At 43.6% G+C, this 19,943-nt stretch overlaps 1 pseudogene; it reads right to left on the minus strand.

Annotated features, from left to right (window-relative positions):
* The window catches only part of LOC133751424 (ribosome biogenesis protein NSA2 homolog), a 100,535-nt pseudogene that overhangs the window by 14,628 nt on the left and 65,964 nt on the right, over nt 1-19,943 (minus strand).

Below are 19,943 nucleotides of genomic sequence, written 5' to 3' on the forward strand. Positions count from 1 at the left end.
GTCCTGGGCTTTTCTTTGTTGGGAGGGACTTTATTACTGTTTCCATTTCTTTCTCAGTTATGGGTCTGTTTAGGTTTTCTATGTCTTCATGGTTCAACTTAGGTAGATTGCATGTGTCCAGGAATCTATCCATTTCTCATAGATTTTCCTGTTTGCTGGCATGCAACTCTTTGTAGTAATTTCTGATGATTCTTTTTATTTCTGTGGTGTCTGTTGTTACATTTCCTTTTTCATCTCTGATTTTATTGATTTGGGTCTTTTCTCTTCTTTTTTTAGTTAGTTGAGCCAATGGTGTGTCAATTTTATTCATTTTTTCAAAAAACCAGCTCTTCGCTTGGCTGATTTTTTTGTAATTTTTTTTTATTCAATCCTGTTGACTTCTTCTCTGATTTTAATTATTTCTCTTCTCCTACTAGATTTGGGTCTGGTTTGCTGCAGTTTTTCTAGACCCTCAAGATGAGTTGAAAGCTCATTTATTTGGTGCCTTTCCAATCTCTTGATGTAGGCACCCATTGCTATAAATTTTCCTCTTAACACTGCTTTTGCAGTATCCCGTAAGTTTTGATATGTTGTGTTGTTATCCTCATTTACTTCCAGAAAGTTTTTGATTTCTCTTTTGATTTCTTATATGACCCAGTGTTCATTCAGGAGCATGTGGTTCAGTTTCCATGTGTTTGCATACTCTCTAGGGATTCCTGAGTTGCTAATTTCCACCTTCATTCCACTGTGGTCTGAGAAGCTGCATGGTATGATTCTAATTCTTTTAAATTTGCTGAGACTTGCTTTATGGCCTAGTATGTGGTCAATCCTAGAGAAGGTTCCATGCACTGCTGAGAAGAATGTAAAATCTTCAAATGTAGGATTGAAAGTTCTGTAGATATCTATTAGATCCATTTGGGAAATAGTATCGATTAAATCTGTTGTTTCCTTGTTGATCTTCTGTCCGGATGATCTATTTCTGAGAGTGGAGTATTGAAGTCCCCCAGTACTATTGCATTGGAATCTAAGTCTCCCTTTAAGTCCCTTAACATACCTTTTAAATAAACCGGTGCCCTGTAATTAGGTGCATATACATTTATAATAGTTATATCTTCCTGTTGAATTGAACCCTTAATCATTATATAGTGTCCCTCTTTGTCTCTCTTAACAGTTTTTGCATTAAAGTTTATTTTGTCTGATATTAATATGGCTATACCTGCTTTTTTCTCATATCTGTTGGCATGGAATATCTTTTTCCAGCCTTTCACTTTCAGTCTGCATGCATCTTTGTTGGAAAGATGTGTTTCTTATAGGCAGCAAATAGATGGGTTTTGTTCCTTAATCCATTCAGCCAGTCTGTGCCTTTTAACTGGAGAATTAAGTCCATTAATGTTCAATGTGACTATTGATAAGTAGTGACTTTGCCCTGCCATTTTCCCAAAGATATTTTCTAATATATAAGCTTCCTATGATCTTTTACTGGTAGGTTTTCTTCCTTTACCTTCTTTCATATTGATGGCCGTGTTTCTGTGTTTCTGTGTGTAGCACATCTTTAAGCATTTTTTGCAGGGCTGGACAAGTGGCGACAAATTCTTTCAATTTCTGTTTGCTGTGAAAGGTCTTTATTTCGCCTTCATTCACAAATGAGAGCTTTGCAGGATATAATATTCTGGGCTGGCAGTTTTTCTCTCTTAGTACCTGGGCTATGTCTCACCATTCCCTTCTAGCTTGTAGGGTTTCTGATGAGAAGTCTGCTGTGAGTCTAATTGGAGATCCTCTGAGAGTAATCTGGAGTTTCTCTCTTGCACATTTTAGGATCTTTTCTTTGTGTTGCACTGTGGTGAGTTTAATTACAACGTGTCATGATGAGGATCTCTTTTGGTCATGTTTATTAGGAGTTCTATGAGCTTCCTGTTCTAGGATGTCTCTGTCCTTCTCCAAACCTGGGAAATTTTCTGCTAGTATCTCACTAAAAAGGCCTTCTAATCCTTTCTCCCGCTCCATGCTTTCAGGAACTCCTAGAACCTGAATGTTGGGTTTTTTAATAGTACCCTGTAGATTCCCGACAATATTTTTTAGATTTCTAATTTCCTCTTCTTTTCTTTGGTTTGACTGTATACTTTCCTGTTCTCTGTCTTCTAATTCCGATATTCTCTCTTCTGCTTCACTCATTCTGTTTTTAAGGCTCTCTAATGTGTTTGTCATTTGATCTATTGAATTCTGCATTTCATTATGATTTCTCATCACTATCACAGTTTCATTTTCTACTAGTTGCTTCATTTCATTTTGATTCCTCCTTAATATTTCATTTTCATGAGAGAGATTTTCTATCCTGTCCAGTAAGGATTTCTGTAGTTCAAGAATTTGTTTTTGAGAACTTCTTAATGTTCTTATCAATTTTTTTGAGATCCGCTTCTTGTATTTCTTCTATCTCATTATCTTCATAATCTTGAATTGGGGTGTCTTTATCATTTGGGGGCGTTGTAGTGTCTTCCTTGTTCTTGTTTCCTTGGTTTCTGCATTTGTTTGGCATATTGGAGATATTCTTTGGTTTCTTCGCTGTGGTGTTTTTTCTCATTATACTATGACTCTAGATTAAGTGGACTGTCTGCTTTTGATGGATCCTTAGAGGCTGTGATGGATGTGGCCAGAGATCTCTGTTTGGTTCTTCAGGGTTAAGGGTGTGCCAAAGGTGACTCACCCAGTTTGTTCTCTTGCTCTCTCTCTCTCTCTTTTTTGACTCAGAAGAGAAGTAATTCCGCACAGACGAGTGGAATTGAGGGTAGTTGATGTATGAAATCTTGCCCCTGTGGGTATTAGTCTGCTCCACCCCAAGGACCACACAAAGGGTCTATGCAGCCCTCAGTGTGGTCTCAAATTTCTCAGCAGTCTCTCACCGGGTTGCCAAGGTTACCGAGTTTGTGTACTTGGTGAGTTCTCTCACCCACCCTTAGATTTTCACAGTCTCAGTTCGTTAGCTCCACACTTTCACTAGGTTCTAACCCCCAGTTATTTCTCCCCATCAGAGTCAGGTTTTTCTGCTTGGCTGATGGCGGGCGCTTCTTAAGTATGTCCAAAATGGTGCCTGCTCTTTGTCTTGCTCGGCTTTGTAAGGTGTGTGGAGAGAGAGGCTAGTGTTCATGCTGGTTCCCCTTATTTATTCGTTTTTTTTTTTTTTTCGCTCCTCCAGTAATGAATCTTTCATAGATAGGTGATTCTCTTGAAAGCCATCTCCAACAAAGCACCTTCTTCCATGCCTTCTTTTTCGTCTTTTTTGTTCCAATAACTGAATACTTCTGTGTCTCCCTGGGCATAAACTTTAGGCAGAGGGACTTCCCATCTTCCGCTTTCTCATTTCAATTTTTTTTAAAGATTCTTTATTTATTTATTTGAGAGGTAGAGTCACAGACAGTGAGGGAGAGAGACAGAGAGAGGTCTTCCATCTGATGGTTCAGCCCTCAAACGGCCGCAATGGCTGGAGCTATGCCGATCTGAAGCCAGGAGCCAAGTGCCTCCTCCTGGTCTCCCATGCGGGTGCAGGGGCCCAAACAGTTGGGCCATCCTCCACTGCTTTCCCGGGCCACAGCAGAGAGCTGGACTGGAAGAGGAGCAACGGGGACTAGAACCCGGTGCCCATATGGGATGCCAGCGCCACAGGCAGAGGATTAACCAAGCGAGCCATGGCGCCGTTCCCTCTCTTTTTGTTTTTGTTTAATCATATTGTAAAGTACTTTAGCTTAGGAATGTTCCTCTGTGTCCAGCAGATAGGCAGGTACTGATCTCTTGTGTGTCTCTTCATCATTTTTTTGGTTTGGTGTTTCTCTTTTCATGCATCTTGATAGTCTTTTTTTTTTTTTAAGATTTATTTATTTATTTGAAACTCAGAGTTAGAAAGAGAGGCAGAGACAGAGAGACATCTTCCATCTGGTGGTTTACACCCCAAATAGCTCCAATGGCTGGAGCTGGACCAGGTGTAAGCCAGGAGCTCTGTCCAGGTCTCCCATGTGGGTGTAGGGGCCCAACAACTTGGGCCATCTTCTGCTGCTTTCCCAGGTCATTAGCAGGGAGCTGTATCAGAAGTAGAGCAGCCAGGATTCCAAAACTGCAGACTTAATCCTCTAGCTACAAAGCTGGCCTCAACAGCCTTTTTCATTTGTATTTTCTCAGCATGGCACTGCTTATGGTAGGACTTACCTAATCATCTTTTTTGCTTTCTTTGAATGTTCATGAGCCTCTTTTCTTGCCTTTTTCTCATGTTAATATGTTAATACAAATGATACCCATTGCATTTATGGTGTAATTCAATATATTCCCTTTTATGGTATGGTAACTGGCTAAAAGTAAGGGATGCCAGAGCTGCAGGCAGCAGCTTTACCCACTACACCACAGCACTGGCCCCAGATATTAACTCTTTTTTCTTAATTAATTATTTTAAAAGGCAGAGTTTCAGAGAGGCAGAGGCAGAGAGAAAGAGACAGGTCTTCCATCCACTGGTTCACTCCTCATATGGCTGCAATAGCTGGAGCTGCACCGATCTGAAGCCAGGAGCCAGGAGCTTCTTCTGGGTCTCCCACATGGGTGCAGGGGCCCAAGGACTTGGGCCATCTTCTGCTGCTTTCTCAAGCCATAGCAGAGAGCTGGATCAGAAGTGGAGCAGCCAAGACTCGAACTGTTGCCCACTTGGGGTGCTGGCACTGCAGGCGGTGGCTTTACCAGCTATGCCACAATGCTGGCCCCAGAAATTAATTGTTAACAGTTATCTTTTGTTAAAAACAAAAAAAATTAATTATTTTTGTGAAAAATAAACAGACTGAATACTAGAGGAGGGTACTACTGGATAACAATTCGTGGTATACCATCAAAGTTTCAATAAACTTTACAAAATTCTTTGTTAAAGTTTATGAGAATGATCCTCAAAAGTTGCTGATCCTCCTAGAAATTCATTTTCTCATGAAATACAGAATACCTGACCAAAATAAATATGTAGAATAGCTAAAATTTAATATTTATTTTAAACACACATGTGTTTAGAAAATACAAACTGCAGGGGCTGGTGCTGTGGCACAGTGGGCTAGGCCTCCTCCTGTGGTGCCAGCATCCCATATGGGCACCAGTTAATGTCCTGGCTGCTCCTCTTCTGATCCACCTCCCTGGTTATGGCCTGGGAAAACAGGGGAAGATGACCCAGGTGCTTGGGCTCCTGCACCCACACGGGAGACCTGAAAGAAGCTCCTGGCTTCTGGCTTTGGCCCAGCTCCAGCTGTTGTGGCCATTTAGAGAGTGAACCAGAGCATGGAAGACATTTCTTTCTGTCTCTCCCTCTCTATCTGTAACTCTACCTCTCAAATGAAAGAGAGAATATTAAAAAAAAAAAAATACAAGCTGCAGTAATTATTTTCTTTTATTCCTCCCTCTCTTTTGTCATTTACAATTCTCTTTCCTTGACTCTTTCCAAAAAGAAGTTTCTAATTATCTTTGTAGACTGATAAACATACCTTGGAAACACAGTGGAATTTGTGTACAAGTATAGGGCAATTATGTTTGCTCTAAAAGAGAACTTAACTGCTACTTCTTTTAAGTTTTGATACATAACAAATGACAACGTCTCCTTATTTTGCAGTGAAACTTCAGCCCTCACTTTCCTGTCTTCACCTAACCTTGGGGAGTCAGAATTGGTGTTGCCTTAATCATCTCTTTAGATGATGTGTTAGTTTCTTGTTGCTGCTAAGGCAAAGTACAGTGAATGTAATGGTTTATAAGCACACAGATTCATTCTCTAGTGCTTCTGAAGGTCAGAAGTCCAAAATTGGGTCCCAGAGGGATAAAATCAAGGTGTCAACAGGACTGTGCCTTCCTGAGGTTCAAATTCAAGGGAAGAATCCATTCCTTGCCTATTCCAGTTTCTAAAGGCTCCTTGCATTCCTTGGTCTGTGGTCCCAATCATCTGTCATTTGCTTCTGACACCTCATCTGACTCTCATTCTCCTACCTCCACTCACAAGGAACCTGGTGATTATGTTGTGCTCACCAAGATAATCTCCCAATCTCAAAGTCCTTAATTTTTTTGCTGTTGTTTTAAATATTTTATTTATCTATTTTGGGAGGTAGAGTTACAGACAGAGAGAGGGAAAGACAGAGAGAGAGGTCTTCCATCTCCTGGTTCACTCCCTAAATGGCCGCAGTGACCAGAGCCAGGCCGATCTGAAGCCAGAGGTCAGGAGCTTCCTCCAGGTCTCCCACATGTGTACATAGGCCCAAGCACTTGGGCCATCTTCCACTGCTTCCCCAGGCCATAGCAGAGAGCTGGATCAGAAGAGGAGCAGCTGGGACTTGTTGGTGCCCATGTGGGATGCTAGTACCACAGGCAGAGGCTTTAGCCCACCACGCCACAGTGCCAGCCCCAAGGTCCCCAATTTGAACCTTCAAAGTCCCTTTTTCTGTTGAAGATAATACACTGAGACTATCCAGAGATTAGGTCAACATCTTTGGGGAGTACCATTATTTTGTCTACCATAGATGGAGTCCTAATCTACTCATCCACTTCATCTACTTACAGTTTTGCCTAGATTAACACATGAATAGGAAAACACTACTAATATTTTTGGGCTTTAAAACTATAGGGGCTGTCATGGTAGTTCAGTGGGTTAACCCACCACCTGCAATGCTGACGTCCCATATGGGTACTAGTTGGAGTCCCAGCTGCTCCACTTCTGATCCAACTCCCTGCTATTGTGTCAGGAAAAGCAGCAGAGGATGGCCCAAGTCCTCAGGCCCTGGTATCCATATGGGAGAATCAGAGGAAGCTCCTGGCTTCTGGCTTCAGCCTGACCCAGCCCTGGCTGTTGCAGCTATTTGGGGAGTGAACCAGCAGATGGAAGATCTCTCTCTCTCTCGCTCTCGCTCTCGCTCTCGCTCTCTCTCTCTGACTTTGCATTTCAAATAAAATAAAATAATTTTTAAAAAAACTTACTAAAGTATAAAGGCAGCAGTTATGCCCATGAAAATAGATGAAAGAGGATATTGGAGTAAATCTATCTCTATAGTAATATAACCACATGTCTCCCTGTTAGTTCCCTCTTTCATAACTTGACTCCACCATTCTGCCTTTAACTGGTGTCGCCTTTTTTGTCTTAGGAACTGCCATTCTGGGATCAACAAGCTCTCTTATAACCTTGAACACACTGTTACTCTTAAACATAGTTCATGTTTCTCTATGGTTAAAATTTGGCTTTCCACTCACACCCCTGTCACCTCCACTTCTCATCATGTTTTCTGTTGCTCATGAGATAATGAGATATTGTTGTATTTTTATTTCTTTTTAAAGATTTATTTATTTATTTGAAAGGCAGAGTTATAGAGAGGCAGAGGCAAAGAGAGAGAGAGAGAGGTCTTCTATCCTCTGGTTCACTCCCCAAATGGCCACAGTGGCCAGAGCCGCGCAGATCCAAAGCCAGGAGCCAGGAGATTCTTCCAGGTCTCCCACATGGTTGCAGGGGCCCAAGGGCTTGGGCCATCTTCCACTGCTTTGTTATAGCCCTACTGTCCGCCCCTCGCCCCAACACACAATCCTTTCAGCACTGTGTCTTTTGGGAGAAGGAAACCCATTCCATTCACTTATACTTCCCTTGCTCCATCTTTACTGTTATCACCTAAGGTACTTTGGATACTCTCCAATTTCCTTGAGCACATCAGCATCCATCTCTATACTCCATCTGCTGCCATCAGTTTCAACAGGGCCACATGTGAACTGTCCAACAGTCCAACCACAATTCTTGTTAGAACCAGCATAATTCCCTCACCTTCACTTGTCTCCTTGAAAGCTGGATCTATTTAACCCTGATTCACTGAATCAGCCCCAACTTTTCATGATCAAAATTCTTTGAGCAGTTCTGCTTCTCCACTCAGGGTGCTCAAAGGCAAACTTGCAGTTGAACTCTTAACTCGTTCAAGTCTAGAAACTGGATTTTGACTTGATGTCAAGAGTTTACCAAGGAGTAACATAGTTTGTATCTTGTTCCTTTCGTCTCTATGACAATGTCCTATCCACCTGGGCCCCACAGATCCACCCTGACCTCTCTCTTTCAGGACTTCAGTTCAAGGCTAGGGCTTTATCTGTGGCAAACTTTTCTGGTACCTATGCCTGAGACCTGTTTCCTTGTATCATTTCAGCTCTCTGAATACTAACGTTATCTGGATTCGTCAATAGCCACCTTCACCCTGAGGCTCATCATTCACCTGGACTCTAACTTTTATAGGTCCACCTATTTCCTAACTGTAGCATTCAGTCTGCTTGACTGGACATTCTCCCATTACCAACACCTGGGTCTCTATCCCTGGAAACTGCTCACCCAAGTAGATTGGTCCAGTTACAATTAAGTCTACCCACCACATGGCAGTAAATTGTTTTGTGCCTGGCTGTGAAATCAGATATAATAATGCCCCCCCACCCCCGCTATCACACTGAAGTTTCCTTTTCCCTGTGTTCTCCAGTCCCTTAATCTCTTCCTTTCCCCACAGCCCCTCTACTTTTCTGTATGGCTTCCTTCCTGCCATGCTCCTAGACATCCCAATCATTTCGGAACCTCGCATGTCTTGGTTTCACTGCCATATTCTTTCTGCTAAGTTAGAAAACTTTGAGTTCTGTTTCCTCCAGGTACTCACAGGGTCTTACTGTCACACTTTGGCCAATAATATGTAACTAATCATGAAAAGTCTCATTTTCAGACAGAAACCTTCCTATGCCATGTTCTTTTCCATTTTTCCTCTGTGACCAGCCATATTCTCTTAATGAGAACAGTGACCCCCACCCATGCAACTGGCCTACAAGGGACATGTACCAACAGAATAAATACAAAGTTTGTTGTCTTAACTCTTTGAGATTACTGGGTTGTTTATTATGACAGCAAGATCTAATCTGTTATGAGATACTGATCCACCTTGTTTTCAAGTTATAGTGAAACTGGTTGTTTTTCCTCATCAGCATTCCTTTTAAAAATCACCTTTTCCCCACTTTGGGTCCATGTGATCCATGGCGTCAGGAGTGAGCATGGGACCAAATGCAGCAAAGCAAACTATTCCATGCTCTTAGCTCCAGTGGTGTCCACATTACCCAAGCTTGACCAATCAAGGTCTATACTGGGGTTTGGGCTAGAAAAACTTTTTGGAATGGATTTGCCACAGCAAGTTAACTATATTCATGGAGCTACCAGTTTGGAGTGTGATTAGAAAAGCACAGGCAAACAATGGAAAGAAACATTTTTAATTACATTGTTTGAGGCTCTAGATTTAGCCATGCCTAGATCATTATATTCTTCAGACTTTCCTGTTATATAAGCCAGTACATTTTTTTCTTTAATCTGAATTGGGGTTTCTGTCACTTTCAACTTAAGTTAAGGCTTGACTAAACCAACTGTAAAGCATTGATATAAACATAAGAAACTTTAATACTTTCCCTTATACTTTTATACTATGGAATATCACATGAATTCCCACTGGGATCAGCAATCCATTGTTCAGCCTTATTTACTACCTATTGTTTTCCTCTTCCACTATCTTTAATTCCTTTTCTACTTTCTAAGATGAGTTAGTTTTTCACTTATTTATAATCAAATTCTTCTGCTTTGAACTTCAAAAGCTTTAACACCATTCTTATGTATTTTCATCTATCCATCTGTTTCCAGAGTCAACCAAATCAGTTGTCTCTTGGCTTGATCCCTGCCGTTGGCTTTTGTGTCCTGGTTTTCCTCTCACATGTGTGATCACTCCTTAGTCTCCTGTTTCTCCTCTCACAGCCTGAGAACAACTATTCATAGCTTCTATCCCATTCTCTTTCCAATGTTGATCTTATCCACTTCTTCAGCTCTGTCACTTTTATGAAAATAGCTCTCAAACATGTATCATGCAGGCTTGATTTGCTAAACTTTTGCATTTGTGGATCACCACTGGACATGAACTGAAACTCGACATGTCCAACAACAAAATGATTTCACTCTTCTAAAATTTAAACTCCAAGTTATGCAATTTTTGAACATGGACATCAATTACTGTCTCAAGCCAGACCCGAACCAAAGCAGCTTCCTTCACTGTTCTTCTGCAGACCAGCCCTTCTCATGCAGTTTGTTTAGGCTAGAAAATCATACAGCTGCCGCTTTGAGCTCACATACTTGGAACTTACAGCACTTCTGAGAATTCCTCCTGAGGCCTTTAAGAGAACTGGACATCAGTGGCAGGGCACTGGAAGGTGTTTTGTCTTGACTTACCACTCCCAAATCCTATGTTTCTTAAGTTACTCCTGGAGGTTATCTCTTATATCTAATGCTGGCTCCATGTCCCTAACTTGGAGTATGTGTCCTCGTGGGGTACAACAAAGAAGGTGGACAAGCAGAGGAGTGCTCTAAGTCATATCTTACACAGAATGTGTATTGGAGATTCTCTTTTTTCTCAAAGGTCAGAAGAGGCATGTGGAGAAAGAGAATTAAGTAAGCTAACAGGTAAGTAAGTGAACACATCATTTAATATTGAGACAAATTCTGTGTTTTTTTAAAAAAAAATTATTGGGGCCGGCGCTGTGGCGTAGTGGGTAAAGCCGCTGCCTGCAGTGCCAGCATCACACATGGGTGCTAGTTCGAGTCCCGGCTGCTCTACTTCCAATCCAGCTTCCTGCTATGGCCTGGGAAAGCAGTAGAAGATGGCCAAGTTTTTGAGCCCCTGCACCTACCTGGGAGACCTGGAAGAAGCACCTGGCTTCTGGCTTCAACTGGCCCAGCTCTGGCAGTTGTGGCCATCTGGGGAGTGAACCAGCAGATGGAAGAGCTCTCTCTCTCTCTCTCTCTCTCTCTCTCTCTCTGTCTCTTTGCCCTTCAAATAAATAAATCAATCTATCTTTTTTAAAAAAGAATTATTTATATTTGAAAGGCAGAACTACAGTGAGAGAGAGAGAGAGCGAGAGAGAGAGAGAGAGAGAGAAATCTTCCATTTGCTGGTTCACTCCCCAAATAGTTGCAATGGCCAAGGCTGGACCAGTCCGAAGCCAGGAGCCAGGAGCTTCATCTGGGTCTCCCACATGGGTACAGAAACCCCAGCTCTTGAGCCATCTTCTGCTGCTTTCCCCAGGCCATTAGCAGGAAGCCAGATCAGAAGTACAGCAGCTAGGACTCAACCTGATGCTCATATGGGACACTGGCATCAGACGGCAGTTTAACCCAATGCACCACAACTCCGGGCCCCAAAACAAACAGATACAGCACTAAGGTAGAACACAAAATTCAAGTGATTTGGGGGGGGTGGTGGTATCTTTTTGCTTGCCTCAGGCCATCTCAAACTTTGTCTTCAGACAGTGACCCATTGCTGCAATGTGTCAACTCCCATCTCTGGTTCAAGGAGAGGAGGGAAGAATGTTATTTTGTCAAAAGATTTGAAAATTGTAATTGTTCAATAAACAAAAATAAATAAAATTAAAAAAGGACACTACAACCTACCCAAGCATGAGACTGACAAAATATTCACTCCTGGGCCAGATAATTGGGATTCAGAATCAGTTATATCAGTAGCTGCATTTTTGCAACAGTTTGTTAACTAATAATGCAGATGCCAATGACCACCTAGAAAGTAAACAGAAAAGGCAATAGCAGAATGATATCAATTGGTATCAAGAAGCTTTTTCCACAGTGATGGGACTTAGTGTAATAATTTTCTCCTCACTTGGTTTCTTAGCCACCTCCCTCCTACTGCGGGCACCACTACTACCATAGAAAACCTCCTTCTGCTGCTGCTTTATTATTATTAAGGAACTCTGGATAGGTTTGTTGTCCACTCAGAGTTCTCCAAACTTTACGCCCTTCAACCAAGTCAAGTAACATGGCCTAGCAAGTTGCATACAGTTTATAACAAAGCTAGTAGTGAAGGTTTTTTTGTTTGTTTGTTTGTTTTGACAGGCAGAGTTAGACAGTGAGAGAGAGAGAGAGAGACAGAGAGAAAGGTCTTCCTTCCGTTGGTTCACTCCCCCAAATGGCCACTATCCGAAGCCAGGAGCCAGGTGCTTCTCCTGGTCTCCCATGTGGGTACAGGGCCCAAGCCCTTGGGCCATCCTCCACTGCACTCCTGAGCCACAGCAGAGAGCTGGACTGGAAGAGGAGCAACCGGGACAGAATCCGGTGCCCTGACCAGGACTAGAACCCGGTGTGCTGGTGCCACAGGCGGAGGATTAGCCTATTGAGCCGTGGCGCCGGCCCTAGTAGTGAAGCTTTTAAAGTGGGGATTGTCGTGGAAAATACTGGAATCATGTGATAAGTTCATCACACTAAGATACTACAGGCCATCCCTCCTTGCTCAGCAGAAATTCAGAGGCACTCTATGCTGATATCTGCTGAATATTAGGAAAAAGGCATTTTGGTTTGCTAATCACAGATCTGCACATTGCGTGTAAGATTTCAAACACCCCCCCCCCAAAAAAAAAAGATTTCCAACCGACACTCTCAAGGAATGTTTGTATTTTAAAATAGATGCCTTTGCACTCAACTGAATTAATCTCTACTTGGCTGCAAATGTGAGAAAAATATTGTTTTTCTTCATTTTCCATTCTTAAATTAGAATTTCTTTATACATACATACATACATTATAATTTCACATAGAGAATAAATGCTATCACATTATACATATTGAATTTTCCCAATTAATACTTTTGATTTCTTCTCATTTGTTGTTTTCTCCCTTACTCCCACTGCATCTTCTGTATCAGTTTCCAGGACGGCCACGATAAAGTAGCACAAACCTGAAGCTTAAAATAGCAGAGGGCCGGCGCCGCGGCTCAATAGGCTAATCCTCCACCTTGCAGCACCAGCACACCAGATTCTGTCCCGGTTGTCCCTCTTCCAGGCCAGCTCTCTGCTGTGGCCAGGGAGTGCAGTGGAGGATGGCCCAAACGCTTGGGCCCTGCACCGCATGGGAGACCAGGAGAAGCACCTTACTCCTGGCTTCAGATCAGCGCGATGCGCTAGCCGCAGCGCACCAGCTGTGGCAGCCATTGGAGGGTGAACCAACGGCAAAGGAAGACCTTTCTCTCTGTCTCTCTCTCTCTCACTGTCCACTCTGCCTGTTAAAACACTAAAAAAAAAAAAAAAAAAAAAAAGAAAGAAAGAAAGAAAGAAATAAGCAATCTAATTAAAAGAAACTGAGAAATGGTGATGGTTGCACAAAAAATGTGAATATACTTTAAAATGTGATTCATACCCTTAAAAATGGCTGAAATATGGGGCTGGCATTGTGGCACAGTGGGTTAAGTAGCTGCTTGTGTGAATGAATTTGGTGTGGGCTCTGCATCAGCTCAGTACTCTAAATAAATAATATACAAAGAGGAAGTATAAGCAATATATCCATTTACTTTGATCAAACTCACATTTCCCTAGAATCTTGATTTAGGAGATATTTACTTGCTTATTACTTTTTAAAGATTTTTTTATGTATTTGAGAAGTAGAGTTGCAGACAGAGAGAAGGAGAGACAGAGAGAAAGGCCTTCCATCTGCTGGTTCACTCCCAAATGGCCACAACAGCCAGGGCTAGGCAAGAGGGAAACCAGGAGCTAGGAGCTTCTTCCAGGGTCTCCCATGCATCAGGGGCCCAAGCACTTGAGCCATCTTCTGCTGCTTTCCCAGGCCAAGCAGAGAGCTGGATCAGAAAAGGAGCAGCCAAGTCACGAACTGGTACCCATATGGGACTCTGGCACCACAGATGGAGGCTAAGCCTACTATACCACAGCGCCAGCCCACCTTTATTTATTTTTTACTTACTTGAAAAGCAGAGAGACAGAGGTCTCCCATGTGCTGACTCACTCCTTAAATGTCCACAGCATCTGGGGTTGGGCTGCACTGAAACTAAGAGCCAGGAACTCAGTGTTGGTTTTCCCACATGGGTGATAGGAACTCCATTACTTGAGTCATCATTGCTGTCTCCCAGGGCATGCATTAGCAAGAATCTGGAATCAGTAATGGAGCTGGAACTCAAACCCCGGCAGTCCTGTATGAGATGTGGAAATCCTAAATGGCATCTTAACTGCAATGCCAAGTGCCTACTCTTAGGAGGTATTTAGATATTTGTTCCACCCAGTACCCCCAGCCCTACCTCTGCCTTTGATGTTCAGGTCAGGGTCTCAGTAGCATAACAGCATTTTATTACAAGGTAGATAGTTTCTTTGTACGCTTCCTTCTGCTTTTTTGATAATGCATTTGCTTTCTTTATTTTGATGAAAGGCATTGAAAAATGCACATGGTGTTTTGCAAAAGGAAAGCTTAACAACTCAAACACTAAAAAGCAATGCCTCCATAAATGTTCTCTTGTCATCTCTTTTTCTATCCCTCAGAACTCCCCCAAATGTCAATATCAATGCATTTGGGAGGATTGTAGATAAGGAAAGCATTTGTGAACAACTCAGAATTGTGGTCAATCCTGGTCCAGAGTCACTTATAATGGAGGGCAGCTCTGGAAGGTTGCAACCCATTTCACCAGAGCTCCATCCAGTTTAGAGTTTGAGCAGCTTGGGAGTCATCCACTTTATCTATCTAGCATTTCCTATCCTCTTCTGAAGAACTGCTCCAGCCTTCACTCCAGCCATTTGCTTCCCATGGGGCTGACAAACACGGATCTCAGGGCTGAGCAAGCAACCCAAGTGAGACTCATCTGGCTCCTTCTTCAGGATTCTTCAAAGTGGAACAAAAGCATTATTGACTGTCCCTCTATGATGAAGCTGGGAAGGGTGAGCCTGGAGGAAATGGGTTTGTTGTTCACCATGCAGTGTGAGAAAGAGGTCAGAACCAGGAATGCTAATTACGTTAGATTTCCTCCTTCTAGGAGTCCCTGAAGCCCAGTTGTAGAAGAGCCCCAAATTCCTCCTTTTGATTTTTCTGTTTTGGGTGAGATTTTGTGACCAAAAGAGTCCTGATTAATGCAACATTTCTTGTCTATGTGTAATGTTCAGGAATCTCTTCTCCCCTCCCCTAGAGCCTAATAAAACTGCCAAAGATCCTTACTTCCTCCAGTTGGTTTATTTAGTTGTCCTACTCAAAAGCATTCTTCCACATAAATCTGTGATTCTGAAGCTAAGACCCTGAAACCCATGTTTATCCTTGGTCATTGGTCAACGTTGGAACACCACAGCTCCTTGAATGAAACAGTTTCTTTGTCTCCTCCTACTTTCTAGAAAAACAAAAGTGTTGCACTGAATGTGCAATTCTCTCTCTCTCTCTCTCTCTCTCTCTCTCTCTCTCACACACACACACACACATACACACAGTTTTTTAAAATTCCACAAATAGAATTTTTCTCCCACCTAAACTGAGTAAACCAGGTTAGGATAAAGAGAGTTGAGGAAATCAGTCAGGCACACTAACATGGAGGCTGTGAATAGAAAACCTTTGGCAAAAAAGCCTTCGCAAAAACTTGCCAATTACACAAAGCATGCTTTCTGGGAATGACACCAAGATATTAATGAATAGCCGTGTCACATTTTAAAACAAAGAGGATTGTTGCAGAAGTACAGTACTAATATATTTATCCAATGGCTCCAGAGCCCAAGTGACCTGAATCTACAGCCTTTGTTTCTGCAGAGTTTATGTTGTCATCTTCTCAATACAATTCTGTGTGTTTTTTTCAAACCCCATTGACACCCAGGCATTACATAGTATGCAAAAGCATAATTAGCAATGTATAATAGGGCAATTCAAGGAATTAGCTACCATGTTTTTAAAGGGGCCTTCTTGCTCCCAAAGCACAGTATATCATGTTAAGTCATTTTTTTAAAAAAGCACTTATTCATTTTAAAACAGCATATTGAGCTATCACTGTGTGCCAGGTGTTAGATTAGGTACTGAACATTGATGGTGAATATGAAATAGCTCATATCTTGGCCATATTCACAACACAGTCCCTGAAAAAGGTTTTTAAATCATTGTGTGCTGGGTCTAGCACTGTGTCATAGAAGGTTAAATCTTTGCCGCATGGGGGCATCCCATATGGGCACCAGTTTGTGTCCAGGCTTCTCCTCTTCCAATCCAGCTCTCTGCTAATGTGCCTGGGAAAGCAACAGAGGGTGGCCCAAGTCCTTGGTCCCCTGCACTCACACGGGAGACCCAGAAGAAGCTCCTGGCTTCGGCCCAGCTCAGCCCTGGCTGTTGAGGCCATTGGGGGAGTGAACCAGCAGATGGAAGATCGATCTCTCTCCTCTGTCTCTGTCTCTCTCCTTCTCTCTCTGTATTTCTTCCTTTCAAATAAATAAATAAATAAATCTTTAAAAAAATCACTGTGTGCACTGTGTGTTCCTTGGTGGCTCCTCTGCGTCTCTTCCCCTTCCATGCTATGGCCCTGTAGATCTGCGCTGCCGAGGGCCTCTGAGGAGAGCTCAGCCATAACCGCCATGAGCGTACAGATGCACAGCAGATCTGAAAGTGTCAGAAACCAAATGGCAAAGCAATTTCAAGACTCCTGAGGAACAAAAAAATCAAGACCCTCCTCCCAGGCAACAGACACCACACGCTTCTGGTTTTCTTCTGCTGCACTGACTCCCCCTGGGCAGACCCCTCCTCCTGTTTTTGGCCTCTGAATATTAGAGTGCCCTGGGAAGCATCCTCTTCTCTTCTATCTATTCCCACTCCGCAGGCAATCTCATCCAATCCAGCCAGTCCAGAGCAGGTACTACATCTGGAAAAGGATAGATGTGTGACCACCTGCTGCTGTGATTTGAATATGGTTTGGTCTCTGCATTTGTCCCTTCCAAAGCCCCTAAGGAAATGTTATTGTCTTTAGGTGGAAGGGGGTGGATGCGGGGCCTTTAAGAGGTGAACTTCTTGCTCTGCAGGACTGGATCAGTTACATTGAAAGTGGGTTGTTAGAAAGAAAGGCTGCCTCTCTAATTTTATCTCTGTCACATGCTCACTTGTCCTTCCACTTTCTGCCTTGCATTTAAGCAGCCTGAGGCCCTCACCGAAAGCCGACCAGATGCAGCTGCCCTAGCCTCCAGAACCATGAGCCAAATAAATTGTCTTTCTAAATTACCTGATCTCAAGGATTCCGTGATAGCAACAGTAAATGGACTAGGACATCTGCCTGATAGCAGCTTTTTTGACTGAGGGACTCAGGCAACAAAGAGGAAACTACAGGGAGCGGGCGGGGGAATAAACCACTATACCTACTCTCCTTTCTTTTGATCTGCCACCAGGCAAGCCAAATCTAACTGGAAACCAGAGGGCTGGATTCCATTAACTGAATCCACAAGGGTTGGTGTGTATGGAAGCTGAGAGCAGGGTGGAAGGGCATGAAGAGAGAATATAGAATGTTACAAAAATACACAGTACACTATCTATGTGCTGAAGACTTGCAAATTTGTGTGTCTCCCACCCTACCTTTGCGGTTGAATCACAGTCACCTGCTTGGACATCCCCACCTGGATTTTCACCTGACTGCCCCATTTCCCAGCCTGGTCCCCTATCCCCTTCCTTCCACTCTCCCCTCTCAGTTTTACTACCACTTACTCAGTTTCTTAGGTCCAAGCCTACCTTTCATCCCTGTATGCTTTCTTTCTTTCTTCCTTTCTTTTCTTCCTTTCTTAAGATTTATTTATATATTTGAAAGTCAGAGTTACACAGAGAGAGAGAGAAAGAGAGAGAAAGAGAGAGAGGTCTTCCATCTGCTGGTTCACTCCCCAATTGGCCTCAATGGCCAGATATGCACAGATCCAAAGCCAGGAACCAGGAGCGTCTTCTGGGTCTCCCATGTGGATGCAGGGGCCCAAAGACCTGGGCCATCCTCTACTGCTTTCCCAGGCCATTGCAGAGAGCTGGATTGGAAGTGGAGCAGCTGGGACTTGAACTAGCATCCATATGAGATGCCGGCACTGCAGGCAACAGCTTTTACCCACTACACCACAGTGACGGCCCCTGCATTCTTTCTTTTATAACCAATCCATAACCAAGTCAGTCGACTTTGAAGAAATGTCCAGAATCGGGTTACTTTGGACCACCTCCACTGCACCCTCCATAGTCCATGCCCATATCACCTCTCGCCTGATGGCTACAGTAGACTCCTTTTTTTTTTTTTTTTGACAGGCAGAGTGGACAGTGAGAGAGAGAGAGAGACAGAGAGAAAGGTCTTCCTTTTTGCTGTTGGTTCACCCTCCAATGGCCACTGCGGCAAGCACATCTCGTTGATCCGAAGCCAGGAGTCAGGTGCTTCTCCTGGTCTCCCATGCAGGTGCAGGGCCCAAGCACTTGGGCCATCCTCCACTGCCTTCCCGGGCCATAGCAGAGAGCTGGACTGGAAGAGGGGCAACCGGGATAGAATCCGGCGCCCCAACCGGGACTAGAACCTGGTGTGCCAGCGCCACAAGGCGGAGGATTAGCCTGTTAAGCCACGGCACCGGCCAATAGTAGACTCCTAAGTGGTCTCTCCACTCCTATTCTTGGGCCCACAAGGTCTACACAGAAGCAGAGAGATCCTTCTCTAGACACTCTCACCCCTTCCTCTGTTTTCCTCCCAGAAAAAAAATCTGTATTTTTCTTTATTCATTTGTTTGTTGTCATTTCTCCCATTAAAATGTAAATTCCATGACAGAGAGATCTTCTTGCCCCCTAGTTTGGATAGATTATTTGTTGAATGAAAAACAAAATGTATAGTACCTTCTTGAAATACACTGACAAGAGGATGAGAAGACAAACCAAACAGTGAGAGAAAATATTTGCAGAAGATACAACTGATAAAAGACTGTTATCCAAAATATATAAAGAACTCTTAGAACTCAACTATGGGGGATGGCATTGTGGCAGAGCAGTTTAAACCACTGCCTGCAATACCAGTGTCCCATACACGGGCTGGTTCAAGTTCTAGCTGCTCCAACTCAGATCCAGGTCCCTGCTAATGAATACATCAGGGAAGCCTGTGGAAAATGGCCAAAGTGCTTGGACCCTTCCCATCCAGGTGGGAGATCCAGATGGAGCTCCTGGCTCCTGACTTCAGCCTGGCCCGGCCCCTGCTGTTGCAGCCATCTGGGGAGTGACCAGCACATGGAAGATTTCTCTCTCTCTCTCTCTCTCTCTCTCCCTTTCTCCTTCTCCCCCTCTTTCCCTCTCTCTTCTTCTCCCCCATTCCTCTCTCTCCTTCTCCACCTATCCCCCTCTCTCCTTCTCCACCTCTTTCCCTCTCTCCCTGTAACTTTGACTTTCAAATAAATAAATAAATCTTAAAAAATTAAAATAGGGGCCAGTGTTGTGGCATAGCAGGTAAAGCCACCATCTGTGATGCCTGCACCTGATATGGACGCTGGTTCATGCCCTGGCTGCTCCACTTCTGATCCAGCTTCCTACTCATGGCCTGGGAAAAGCAGAAGATGGCCCAAATATTTGGACCTCTGCCACCCACATGAGAGACAAAGATTGAGTTCCTGGCTCCTGGCTTTAGCCTGCCCCAGTGTTGGCTGTTGTGGCCACCTGGGATATGAACCAGCAGATGGAAGATATTCTCTCTCTCTCTCTCTCATTATCTCTATCTCTATCTCCATCTCCATCTCTCCCTCTTTGTCTATAACTTTGACTTCCAAATAAATAAATCTTTAAAATCAAGTAAAAGGCCGGCGCCGCGGCTCACTAGGCTAATCCTCCGCCTTGCGGCGCCGGCACACCGGGTTCTAGTCCCGGTCGGGGCACCGATCCTGTCCCGGTTGCCCCTCTTCCAGGCCAGCTCTCTGCTGTGGCCAGGGAGTGCAGTGGAGGATGGCCCAAGTCATTGGGCCCTGCACCCCATGGGAGACCAGGATAAGCACCTGGCTCCTGCCATCGGATCAGCGCGGTGCGCCGGCCGCAACGCGCCTACCGCGGCGGCCATTGGAGGGTGAACCAACGGCAATGGAAGACCTTTCTCTCTGTCTCTCTCTCTCACTGTCCACTCTGCCTGTCAAAAAAATAAAAATAAAAAATAAAATAAAATA

The sequence above is a fragment of the Lepus europaeus genome, chromosome 2, assembly GCF_033115175.1.
Source record: "Lepus europaeus isolate LE1 chromosome 2, mLepTim1.pri, whole genome shotgun sequence".
NCBI lineage: Eukaryota > Metazoa > Chordata > Mammalia > Lagomorpha > Leporidae > Lepus > Lepus europaeus.